We start from the raw sequence: 13,271 nt of genomic DNA, 5'->3' as shown, positions 1-13,271 counted from the left end.
TGAGCCTGTAGAAGGACTGCCCTATCCCCTAGTCCTAAAGGGCCACACTGGAGCAGACACAGCATCTCGTCCCCTCCCGGGGAACCCGGGCTCAGAAAGGTGCCGCCCACCACTGGCGCACAGGATGGTCAGGGAGTTCAGCTGAGTCCAGCTCCTGGCACAGACTCTGGGAGATCAGACAGCACTCATGGGATAGAGGGACACTGCCAATGCTTAGGGACCTAAAATTAGACCTACCAGCTGTGTTTTGGTTTTGCAGGCACGTGCATGTCTGCTCCATTCTTGAACACGCCGGGTGTTGAAATATATATGAAACCTGCTCTCTGAAGCCCAGGGAAAGCATGAAATTCTTGCACCTTTTCTTTAATTTATTGTTTCTCTTCTGAGGCCCCCTAACTCCTCTATTGCCTGGGGACTGACACTTCCTCCCCCACCATTTGCTCCACTGGGCCACTACCTCCAAAGAGTGTGTCAACACCCACCCCCCCTTAAGAAACCCAGCCGGTCTCTCTGGAGACTGAGCACAGAGCATGTGATTCCACTCGAAGTCCAGGTGCTCTGCTTCCTGGGTCCCAGCCTCTTCTGGAATATACAGCTTGCCCAACTTAGCAAAAGGGGCCCAAGGCTGAGCCCCAGGGGGTCCAAGAGATGGCTCTTGGCCTGGGAGTGAGTAGGGCTGGGGTGTGGCTGTGAGACACGGGGTAGGGGGCCAGGAACCCACATCCCGTGAGGACGATCCCAGCGAGGGCAAACCAAGCACTGGGGAAGGTCAAAGGCGGGTCCGAGAGAGCAGGCAGGCACCCAGAGTCTATTCAGGCTGCCCTAATAAAAGTACCACAGATCGGGTGCATTATAAACAGCAGAAATTTACTTCTCACAGTTCTAAAGGGTGGGAAGTCCAAGATCAAGGTGCTGGCAGATTGGGTGCCTGGGAAAGCCTACTGGCTGTCTGGCTCGCAGATGGCCGTCTGTTCCTTGTGTCCTCACGTGTTGGAGGAGGTGAAGCTGCTCTCTTCGGTCGCTTTCTTGTAGGGCACTAATTCCACTTAAGAGGGCTCCGCTCTCACGACCTAATCACCTCCTAACCACCCCCCCCCCCGCCTCTTAATACCATCACCTTGGAGGTTAGGATTTCAACATATGATTTGGGAAGGGACATAAACATTCAGACCATATCAGCACCCAAAACGAAAGAGTCAGCAACAGAGATCCAGTAGGAAGAGCCAGGATGAAAAGATAGTACCTAGAAATATTCCTAGAGGAATCTGACCCAAGAGAGGGAGAATTTTCTGTAGCAAGATGGTCCCACAGAACTTTCTGTGATGATGGAAACATTCTACAGCTACACTAGCCTGTGAGGTGGCCGCCAGCCACACATGGCAATTAAGGACGCAAAACGTGGCTTGTGTGACTGAAGAACTGAATATTAAATGTAATACATTGACATTTAAATGGCCCCATGTGGCTAGTGGCTGCCATAGGGTACAGTGCCTTGGGGAGAGGAAGATGCTTGGCCAGTGTGCATGTGAAACACCGCAGATTGGTATCAATGCATCAATGCCTGGGACAACTTCAGGTTTTCCATCCCAGAGCTCCGTCTCCACGCAGGGCCACCCTAACTCATTCCACATGGGGCTGGCTTTCTCACCCCCTTCCTGGGGCCCTCCTGGGAAGATGTGCCCATTTTCCCTCTAGAGCCCTTTCCAGAACATGACAGCCCTTGCTGTATAAGAGGTCCCTCCTAGCCTGAACTAAATTTTACCTGTTAAGTGTGAGCCCGTTTCCCTTAGTGTAGTCGCTCTTCCAAGCAGTCCTTCCTGCCTCTGGGCCATATTCTCGTGCTGGTGCCAACCCCATTCTCCTCTGCCCGCTGTCCCTTCTCAAACCCACCGCCTCCACCACTCTATTCCAGACTTCATCACCTCTCACCTGGACCGCGGCAGCCTCCTAACTCAGTCCTCTGCTCAACATGGACCTCGTACAACCATCTGTGCACAGAGCAGTCCAGACGATCTTTGAAAAACGTGAACTGGGACCTCTCACTCTGCTGTGTGAAAGCGCTCTGGGGCTTCCCCTTGCACGAGTCGGTTTCTGCTGACCTCTCCATCACATCTCCCATGGCTCCCCCTGTCGCCTCCCCTCAGTTCCTTCCTATTGTGTCACCCTGGCACTTAACTCTCTATACACCCCTGAGGGGAGGGGACTGTCTCCTGTGTTCACAGCTAAGGACGCAGTACTTATATAGTATATACAAGGTACTTAATAAAGACTCATTGAATGAATGAGTGGTGAGTGAATTCTGGGGTGGTGCACTAGGGCCATGAGAAGTGCATATATTACTAATGTGTCACTACCACCAACAGTAAGAATGTCGTACATCCCTTCAAAGTACTCAATGTGCTTGAAAGACATTTTCGCATTGATCCTGAAATTAAAATGAAATATGTGTGTCTTAAAGGCTGAGCCATAAACCAGGAAGGACATATAATATCTCAAGCCTGTGACTCCCTCTCCCCCAAAACAGTATCTTGGACTTAGGTCTCAAAACGTGCCAGGTAGCTCTTTCCCAGCCAAAGTGCCGTTTTGGAACTAAAGTCTTCATAAAGAAAACAGAGTTTAGAGTTTGGGCAGCAAGGTCTCAAGTGAACCTACTAAAACCTTATACAACTTTTTAGTAAAATAAAACAATAAAGATAGCACAATAAGTCAGTAGGTTGTGGTTGGTGTTTTCAGTTCTTAAATGAGAATATGGTCCAGATACAATTTTCAAATTTTCATTACACTTCCTCACTCACTCCAGACCCTGCATAATTTTCATGTCCCACAGTTTCAGTGATGCCATCGCCACAAAAGTTGCTTTTGTTCTGTATCTGCCCAAACACTTCATCTTTCTGACCTTGAGTCTTGAGGCTGTGGATGTCCACCAGCCAGTTCCCATCCCTCAGGGCTCACTGTGGTCACAAACAGAAAGTCATCTGCTTGATCAAGGTGGATACATTTTGCGAAGCCTTTAATTAATAACAGCTCGTGATTCCACAGAGGGGTTTTCCAACCCCGCCTTGGAACACGGAGTTCCAGGGCCTCAGCTGTGCCCATGACAACCTGGCACTCGGTCACGGCGGAGGATGGCGGAACACTTCACCCAGCTCTGCCCGGCGCTGCTCCACGGAGGAGCCTCCAGCCCAGCAGACCTCGGAGTCTCACACAGAGGCCCCGGTTCACTGCCCTCACCCTCTGCTGCCTCCCCCAGTGCCGGTGTGATGCGCTGAGCTATGTCTCCTGCGGATTCGCAAGTCCTATGCTCAGTACGTAGGAATGTAACTCTATTTGGAGAAAGAGCCTTTACAGAAGTAAGTAAGGTAAAATGAGGTCAGATGGGTGGGCCTCAATCCTTTACGTCTGGTGTCTTTACAGGAAGAGATTAGGATACAGACACACACACAGGTAAGACCATGTGAAGACACAGGGAGAAGACAGACGTCTACAAGCCAAGGAGAGCAGCCTTAGGAGGCGCCGTGATCTCAGGCTTCTGACCTCCAGAACCGAAGGGAATAGATTTCTGTTGCTCGAGCCTCCAGCTCTGGGGCACTTTGTTACGGCAGCGTCAGCAGATGAAGACAACCAGGTCACAGAATCCTCTCTCCTCGGCCCTGCTCTTGACTTAGCCTGCCCTGGCCTTCCCCTGCCCCCAGCTCCTTCTTCAGATGGGTTTTAGCAGGAACAACCAGATATTGGAGGATAATCAAATTAAAATCCTCAGACATGAAAAAGGAATATTAGGGGAAAAATAATCCACACCTGCTAGAACTTCCCATAATGGGGATTTGCTGTTGGAGCAGGGAATGGCCAACTGAAAGGGCCCTGGAGGCATATCCAAGCTACTTTCTCTATGAATTTAGCATTGGTCTCTGGATAAGCCTGGATGAGATCAGAGTCATTATATGGGATGACCCCATGGGCCAGGGGCTGTGGAGTCTCTTTGAGGGTTAGATTGTCTGGAGGGAAGGGAGACGCGTGAGAAGGAGGCTTTGTACGTGGGGATCCGTGGGAAGAGAGAAAACACAGGAGGAGCAGAGGGGGTCTGACACCACATTCATCTGAACTTCTGTAGAGAGATGGGTCGGGGGCAGCGGGATGTCTCCCTGAGGGACTCTGTTTCAGAGCCCAGGTGACAGGTGGCCGCCAGGGTGCAGTTTCCCCATCTCTGCTGTGACAGGACTGAGAGCAGCAGTGCCACCTCGGCAGAGCCCGCATTTCCAGCTGTGAGGATTCCAGGAGACAGTAGCTGGGGCGGAATCTGGAAGAGCCCGTGGCAGTTCACAGGCTCACAAGGGCGGCGGCGAGGGTGCTTCGCCAGGCAGGGGTGGCCGGGGAGGCTGGAGCTCCGGAGGGCACACACACAGGCTGTCTGTCATAGCGGTGCCAGCGGAGTCGCAGGTGCTGCGGGGATTTTCACAAAACGTTGGTGCCACCTGAGGGAATCCAGGCCCTCAGGTTCAGCTCGTGCTGAACGTCCGGGTGACAGTCTCGCTATGAGTTGGGATGTTCCTCTGCTGCTGCACCAGTGACTCCTTTCAGGGGCTTATGCAGTAATACATACACGACATTACTCATGCCTTGGATTAAGGAGACTGTGTTTTGATTAATCAAAAAGGCAGAGAAACATCAGAGAACTACATCCCACTCGGGAAATGGCCTGTTTCTTCTGTCTTGCTCAAATCGGTACTAATGAACCCCAACAGGTGTAAATGAGTTGTAGGGGTCCCGGAATTTGATTTAGGTGCATCTGACCTTGAACAGGCTTCCACATTACGGACCTCAAAATATTGGTTTTTACTGAGGCCACAATGTTCCCTTCACGGCTTCACTCGCTTTCCTGCCCAATCTAGGATCTAAGGTCTACGGCGCCAACTGCCTCTAATGTCCCCCCTCCCCCACTTCCATGAGTCCTGCTCAGCAGACACAACCCTGAGACCAACCTAGCCGTCCATCACTTCCGTGCCTGTGGCTGCACTGCTGGGCTCTCCTTGAGTCCACGCCCCTCTTTCCTCCCAGAAAGTGGCTCCTCTAGTCATTCTGTGTTTTCAACCCTTCCCTCTCCAGTGGCTCCTATTCCAGTCGACAAACATACTCAGAACTCTCCCTTTTTAAGAAAATCATCAACTTACCATTAGCTGCAGCTTATATCTCCTCTCCCCTTAACGCCCACGCCCATCAGAAAGTCAGTCTGCATCGCACCCCCTCACCTCTGACCGGGACATTGTGCAGTCCTGGCCCACCCCCTACCCTCCGCGGAACCCACCTTGCTCAGACAAAGGTTACTGGGGGTAAACTTTGTATTATAAATCCAACAGAATGCTTTTTCAGGGCACATTTTACTTTTTCTTTCTGAAATATTTGGCTCTGTTAACTATCTACGTCCCAACACACATATCCATTAAAAAAAAATGAAATTCCCCCTTTCTTTGTACTTTTTAAAATTTGACTTCCATAATGCTGTTCTCTCCTGCAATGTCCTTCAGACTCTTGCTTCCAGGCAAATCCTGCCTTATCTCTCCACATTCAGGTCAGGTATCCTATTGAATTCTTTCCTGATCCTTCCAGATAACAATGGCCACTTCCTGCCTCCCATCACTCAGCACAGACTTCCTAGAATCCCATAATACACCACGGACTGCATCTTTAAGCCCTTTGATGGAAACGACGGTAGGATACTTGCACAATCCAGATGCTCGCAAATGCACAGAAATGAAAACAACTGTGCACAAGCTGAACACGACACACTCAGGCTAGGCTTCGCCGTCAGGTTGCTGATTCACACCCCCTGAGCTAGAAGAACGTGTCCACAACAGTTCGGAGTAGACACGGTGTCATTCAAAAGGTGGAACCGTTAGCTTTATTCCTTTGATAACTTTGTAAGTTTAAAAAGCTAGAGATCTAATCCATTCTTAGAAACAATAATTAGTACATATATGAAAACTAAAAAAAGCACAGTACACTGTATATATGTATCTACATGCAGTATAATGTGTATGTGCAGTCAAACTGTAATAATTCTACATAATAAAACTCAAAAAGGGGGGGGGATGTTACCAATTAAAAATTTCATGAAGTCCATAAAAAAACAAAGACAAAAACAAAAACAAAAAAAAAACAAAAGGTGGAACCTAAGAGTCCAAAAGATTAGTCACAGGTGCTAACTTTTCCCCTGGGGAGTGCTGTGAGCAGAGGGGTCCAGGAAAACACTTCCTGAAGCGTGTGCCATGAAAAAAAATTGTGCCATGTATAGAAACCAGGGTAGTTTTTTAAGAAGTGGTGGCGATCGAATATGTTAGAACACATTGGGTGAAAGACAGCAGAGGTATGTTCTTCTGCCATGAGCCGTATGCATCCTGCCTCTCCGGGTCCCCGTGCAAGTCTGACTTGAGACACACGAGGTTTGGAACTGAATGAATTACAGTTAAGCTCAGGTTCAACTGAGAAATTACTGTGGTTCTAAATTTAGTTCTTTTGGACAAAATTGGTTAAAGAAAATGCGTTGGTAATAGTTCCAGTTTGAACTGGTTCCATGCGTGCGTGCCTGCACACACACGTGTGTGGTTTGTTTACTGGGGGGAAAGATTATATTTTATGATTCAATCAAAATTAATGGATGATGAGCACGATCACTTGAGCATATGAAGTCCATATATTTTCATGTGCAGGAGCCTAGCTCCTCGCTGCACTGCGGCTCCCAAATCCAGAGCACGGTCTGGCAGGCACACACCAGGTGTCTTCCACTGGATAGAGAAGTTACTCCCACCTATGGCCGGGAGGTTTACTGTCCTAAGGAAGGAAGCAGATGTGGCCGAAAAGGAGTTCCAGATGGAGGTGGAAATTCCATCCGATCCCCTGGTGCAGGAAGAGGAGAGGCAGAGGGGCTGGAGCAGAGGGTCGAGGGGTACATCCTGACTCACCAGCCAGGGCCTGTGCGGAGGCCCCAGTCAGAGTATCTGGCTCCCTGCTCCATCTCTGGAATTCCACCAGGGACTGTCCCACGGAATGAGCCTGTGGCCACACAAGCCTGCTGAATGAAAGTGACAAATGTGGTGTGGTGCCGTTAGAGCGAAAGCCAGAGGTAATGTTTCGGAGCCTCCCTCAGTGCTCATGCATCATGGAAGGATCCAGAAGAAAACAGGGAGCCAAAGGAGCTGCCTGACAATCTGCCAGGAAGGTTGTCATTGCCACAGCAAAATGATCAGAAGCCCCTGGTGCTGCCTGGCAGAACTTCTGGGCCAGAGAGTGATCAGGAAGGACAAGCTGAGCCCCAGGGAGGGGTCTGTCTGCAGTGCTGGCCAGAGCTGAAAGAGCAGAACAAATCACGGAGAGCCCCTGACCCTGCCAGAGCCAGGAGAACAGACCGCACAGAAGGCACTTAAAGAGTCTCTGTCAGCAGAGACCAGATCTAACCAGTACGCCATCCCTACCCCGATCATCAAAGAGACCAGAAGGACCCCAAAGATACCCCCCTGGCCCAGGACTCCTCTCCTTCACCAGCAAGGTCACACCAGTTCCTGGTCCTACACACCAGACACCAGGGAAAGAAGAGAATCAGGAAGAGGCCAGAAGATGTGCTAGTTAGCTGTTATTGCATAACAAAGTACTTCAAAATCTGGAGACTTAAAAAACAATACATTTTCATTGTTCTGAGGCTTTAAAAATGATAAAATGTTATCATTTCTCACAGGAATTGGAGAGTGGTTTCACTGGATGGTCCGGGCTTGGGGTCCCTCACGCGGTTATGGTCAAGATGTTGGCCAGAGTGAGTGTTATCTGGCGGCTTGACTGAGACTAGAGGATCCACTTGCAAGACGGCTTGTCTGGAAAGTTGGTGCTGGTTGCTGATGGGAAGCCACCGTTTCTTGGGCGGCTTGGGGACGTTCATGGCGTGGCCACGGGCGGCCCTCCGGAGAGAGGGATCCAGAACAGCGAGGCAGAAGCAGCCATGTTTTAAGTGGCTTTGCTTCAGAAGCCACACACTGGGACTTCTGTCATACTCCACTGGTCACAGAGAACAGCCCGGGTGCGGGCGGAAGGGGACTACACAGGAGTGCGAACACGAGGAGGTGAGGAGGCCTGGAGGCCATCGTGAAGGCTGGCTACCCCAGTCAGGAGTTTCTTTCTGAACTGAGCAAATAACCACCAGCAAAGTGATTGACTTTAACCAGAAGAGACTGGAAAGTTCCTGGATGGGTCTGAAGTTCAGATGAAGAGACTATTATGCCTTAAGCAAAGGAACTTTCCAAGTTTCCTGGTCTATCCATAATGGTGGGGCCTGAGAAGCAAAGCTGATTATCAGTTATCTGGAGAAGAAAAAAGAAAAGAAAAGAAAAACTTTGCCCAGTGCTGAGCTGTGACTAGCTAAGTAAATCTTCTGTAAGTGTTCACTCAAGTTCAGTCCCTTGTTTGACAAATGAGTGTTTTTTTTTTTTTTCTAGTTTGGAGTTTGTGATTTCTTTCAGTTCATATCTCTTATGCTTAGTTCTTGATTACTCTTCTTAAAAATGAATGAAGTATTTGATCTTCCCCTTAAGGAATTTATACTATGGATAAGAAGACAAAAAAAAGGAAAAGTCTACTTTGGTCAAGATGCAGCCCCAGAGCAGCATACCCACTGGTGGGAGGTGAGCAGTGTCAGAGGACCGTCTGGTGAAGTAGGGCCTCTTCAAGTCCAAGTTCATGGCTTCCAGCACCAAGAGGAAATCTCAAGTTCCTCATACTTCCTAACCACCAGACAGCCCAGACCCATCACACTGGGACCCTGCCCCTGCCTGGGAAAGCCCACTGTGAAAGGGGAGAAACAGACCACCTCCAGAGAATCACCGCAGGTAACAGTCCTACTCTAGCAGCTCCCGGAGGAGAGAAAAGTCTCCACAGGACACTGGGGCTTGGGAATGTGTTTTCCTGAAACAGGATGCTAATAACATACCAGAGCTCAGGTTTCCAGGATAATTGAAACCTTTGGTTTTAATTGGAGAAGGGGATGGGGGGGGTGGGGAGGCACGGAACAGGAAACCTTTTCCTGCCATTGCTGGAAAAGTTGACACTGTGGTTTTGGAGAAACAAATAGTCCAGTGTTTGGCCTTGGACCTGAAGGGGGGGAGGGGAGGAGAGTGCTAACTGGGGAGGGGGAGGTGCTCTGTTCAGTTCACCTTTTGGGTTGGCAAGGGACAGACGGTTCAGTTTGGTGCACCAGGATAGGAATTCCTAAATACTTGTTATTTTAAAATATGTGGCTTTGCAACCAGGCACGCAGAGGCCCCCAGACTCAAGCATGTGTTATGAATTCGTCAATTTGTAGATAATGTGACTTTCCACAGCAAGTGGCACATCCACTTAGATGCTCAATAAATAGTGTTTGGTGACGATGAAAGAAATTATGCAGTTGTTTTTAATATATATATTATCACTGCTGCACCACAGGTAGGGCAGAGTGGTCCAGCAGACAGAAGTGAGAACTAAAAACAAAATTTCTCATTTAGCATTCATTTGCCTTCTAGTTGTGTCTACTGAGTAAGCACTGTGTCTCTGGGTTATGGAGAAGTTAATCTTCCCTCCCCGCTTACTTTCCTTCTTTCCTTCCAAATAACCCCCATATACTGGAAGATATGAGGGCTATTGTATTGATTCAGAGAAACTTCCAGAAGAATACCCAGGAGAGAGTGGACAATCCAGACAACAGTCTCTCCAATTCATTCTGACATTGGTTCTGTTCCCAAGGTGTCTCAGGTAAGCAAGACACAGAGCATGTTCCCTGGGGCCTAATTTCACATCATCCCCGTGATGCAGCTTGACTGGGCCCCCGCGTGCTCAGATATTTGGCCAAACATTTTTGGGGGGAGGTGTTTCTATGAGTGCTTTGGGAATGAGATTAGCTTTTTTTTCCCCCTGTTTATAATTCCTTTGTTTCTTCCATTCAGACCCCCACACTCAGACCCCTACATTCCCCACAAAAGGCTCCCCTACCAGAAAGAGAGCAGCCTTTTGAGGCCCTACCTCCTTGAAATGGGCTAAAACTGAAGTGCAGCGCCTGCCAACCCACCACAGAGTCACACACATTCTCATCACAGAAGTGGGCTGAGGGTGTGTGAGTCACTTTAGAAAAAAGGTCCAGTGGAGCACTGGAGACACAGATTAGCTTCTGAATTGATAGACTAGGTAAAGCAGATTGCCCTTCCTGATGTAGGTGGGCCTCATCCAATCAGTTGAAGGCCTGAATAGAACCAAAAGGTGGGCCCTCCTCTGAGTAAGAAAGAAGTCTTTCCATTCTGACTGCCTCCAAACTGGGACACAGGCCTTTCTTCTGCCTTCAGACTCAAATTGAAACATTGCCTCTTCCTGCGTCTTGAGTCTGCTGCCCTTCAGAATGGAACAACACCCTCAGTTTTCTTGGTTCTCAGACCTTTGGACTCAAGCTAGAATTCCACCACCAGCTCTCCTGGGATACAGCTTGCCAGCTCACCTGCAGATCTTGAGACTCGCCTGCCTCCATGATTCAATGAGCCACTTTTAAAATAATAAATCTCTCTCTGTATATAGATGTGTTCATCTATCTAGATAGAGCTATAGATACAGATAAAGATATAGATGTAGATACATCCTGTTGCTTCTATTTCTCTGGAGAACCCGACTTACACGTCTTCTCTTACCCACTTCCCAAAGTCCAGCTCCCTCCTGGTCAAACGTTCTCAGTTCATCTATGGGACTGCACAGATTTCGGTAATGCAACACTGGGAAACCCTTCAGAGAGAGCAGCCTGAACATCAGCTGCTTGAAATTACAATTCCAGTTCCAGGCCTGTGGTTTTTGAGCCAAATTCTAAGAAAAAGATGGATGAGAGTGGCGGTGAGGGGGTGGGTGGGGCTGAGGGGAATAGCATGCGAGACCTTTACTGATGGCGCACATCTCAAGGTGCTCCGGGGTGGGTCATCTTCTGTCCAGAAACCCGTGGTCCCTGTTTGTGTTCACACTTACAGACTGCTTCTGTTTACATCAGTTCCATTTCCAAAAATCAAAGGGGAGACTGATGGGGAGGAATATGGAAATCGCCTCTGAGCTGCACAGTTTATGAAGTGAGCGCTATGAAGTTCCCACCTCTACACGCAGCAAAGCACGCAGGCAGAGAAGGGCGCTGATGCCCACAGACAGGTGCGTCCACCTTGGGGCTCTCCGGGCTGAGGAAGTGTTTAGAGTTTTTTTTGAAGTGTTGGTGGCTCTGTTATTAGATTTGTCTCGAGCTTGTTGAGAAGTATTTATTAGAAGCCTTCTTGATCCTTCTTCTGTCTGATATGCCATAACTTTTATGACACAGAAATAACCAAAATGAAGAAGCCGAGACAACTCAGAGATTATTTGCCAGGTCTCCCACAACTGCCGGCCGTTTATACGGAGAATTTATGGACACACAAGTCGTCTGCAGGGGTGAAATAGGGCCGTGCGCTGTGCGACGGGCGTAATGAACAAAATAACCCCGTCGTTATGCAGATGTTCCACGAGGGCTGTCAGCGTGTCAGGGAGAATTTACTCCCTGTCCCTGATGCTCAAGACAAACAATTCCACGAGACGAAAAACAACATGGGAGGAGAAAGGAGAACCAGGCTTTCTGTCTTCCCTCAAAGTTTAACTCTGCGTGGGGAATGGTGACTTGGACAACAGCGGTGCCCGATGAGCCATTTTTCTCCCCTGCAGCAAAAGACAGGGAAACTTCTTTCCAGTCCTAGTGTTTTGACCTGGAAATGTTTACTGAACCCTGGGAGACAAGGAAAGGCTGCATTTGGGGTTTTTGTTTGTTTTTGTTTTTTTGAGTGACAGGTTCTATGCAGCTACAAGAGAAGCTAAAATAAAATAATGTTGCTCTGTAGAAACTAGAGATTATTTCTGTTCTCTTCAGCCTATATAACTTGCCTCCCACTTTAAAGAAAGCCAGAAACGATTCTCCAGTGTCTACCAGTCACATGTGGCCATCTACACTTTTGCCAGTTACAGCAAACACTGCCAAAGTCTCAGATTCCTAACAGCATCCCCAAGGAGCCATCTCCCCTCACCTCTGTGTCTGGTTTTGTTAAAATTTAGAAACTGCTGTGGTTCCTTAGCTGGTGCCAAGGAGTTATATATTCAGGTCTCCAAGCCACCTACAATTACTTGTCTTGGCTATGATCGGTACTGTACCCAGCCCCAGTGGTAATTTCACCATAAACCAGGTCTCTCTCCTTTTATTGTATTTTATTTGGAGGGAGGGGCTCCTCACCAGGAATTACTTTCTCATTAGATGGCTTCGTTACAAGCGTCAGCTTGCTTTGCTACGGAAACCTTTCACGGATCAGAAGTGGTTGTGCCACGGCTGTTTGGCCCCATGGATTTCACCCTGGCAAGTCCATCAGTCAGGTTCCCCGCCATCTGGAATGCACCTGACTTGTCCCCCCAGTTGTATGTATTGGCACCTTTTCCTGGCCTCTTTCTTTTTTTTCTTTTTAAAAATAATCTCCACTGGAAAGCAGAAGTGAACATTAATTTCTCTGGGAAACATTCCAGAGAATGCAAAGGAGAAGAGAGCTTGGTTTTCCTTTTCTGGACTTTCAGGAAATCCTATCGAGAAGTAAGTCGCTATCACCAATCTTTCCCTGCTCAGAAACATGTAGTTTACATCGCGACTCTGACAAATTCTCCGCCTTGGATTGCTAGGGGACAGGTGAAAGGAATGCTCTTCCCACACTTCCTAAAACAAAGAGAATCACACTAGGCAAGGGGTCTGCAGTGGGCCTTGACTGGTCACCATTTTTTTAGAAGCCAAATAACTCCAACGGAGCAGCTTTATTTAACTTGGGACTCTCTCATAGTTTCTGCATAAATTTACTATAAAATCATAAAGCAAAACATAAAAGGAGAATGGCAACAGAAAAGTAGCTATGCCACAAACTCGACAGTGATTATATATTCTGTCTAGGGCACACTTAAGTCTCTAATTGCTAAATGTAATTTAAATGAAAACATGTGTTTCTTGTTAAATTCATCAACTACATTTTTAAGTGCTACGGAGGAGAGCTGTGATTAAGGTTGACTGCACACCTCGGGGCTTTGACAGCCACGGGGCTGGCGCAGGTAGTTACTGGATTGTCGTCTGAAGCTGGAGGTTCTTAACAGGCGTGTTGCTCTCCAAACCAGACAACTCGGCAGAGCGGGGGGGGGGGGCATTTGGGAGGCCTCACTCAGCCGGGGAATCTTTCGCAGGTCAT

General features: G+C 48.4%; 1 long non-coding RNA gene across 1 annotated transcript; it reads left to right on the top strand.

Moving 5' to 3' along the window:
• The first annotated feature begins 3,121 nt into the window (after positions 1-3,121).
• LOC140687629 (uncharacterized) lies at positions 3,122-10,577 on the top strand. Its single transcript, XR_012062027.1, has 5 exons — positions 3,122-3,305; positions 3,415-3,444; positions 8,574-8,867; positions 9,646-9,768; positions 10,353-10,577. It is a non-coding gene; the product is annotated as an uncharacterized lncRNA (long non-coding RNA).
• The last annotated feature ends 2,694 nt before the right edge of the window (positions 10,578-13,271 follow it).

The sequence above is a fragment of the Vicugna pacos genome, chromosome 20 (genome assembly GCF_048564905.1).
Source record: "Vicugna pacos chromosome 20, VicPac4, whole genome shotgun sequence".
NCBI classification, from domain to species: domain Eukaryota; kingdom Metazoa; phylum Chordata; class Mammalia; order Artiodactyla; family Camelidae; genus Vicugna; species Vicugna pacos.
This window is presented reverse-complemented; position numbering and strand designations above follow the sequence as displayed.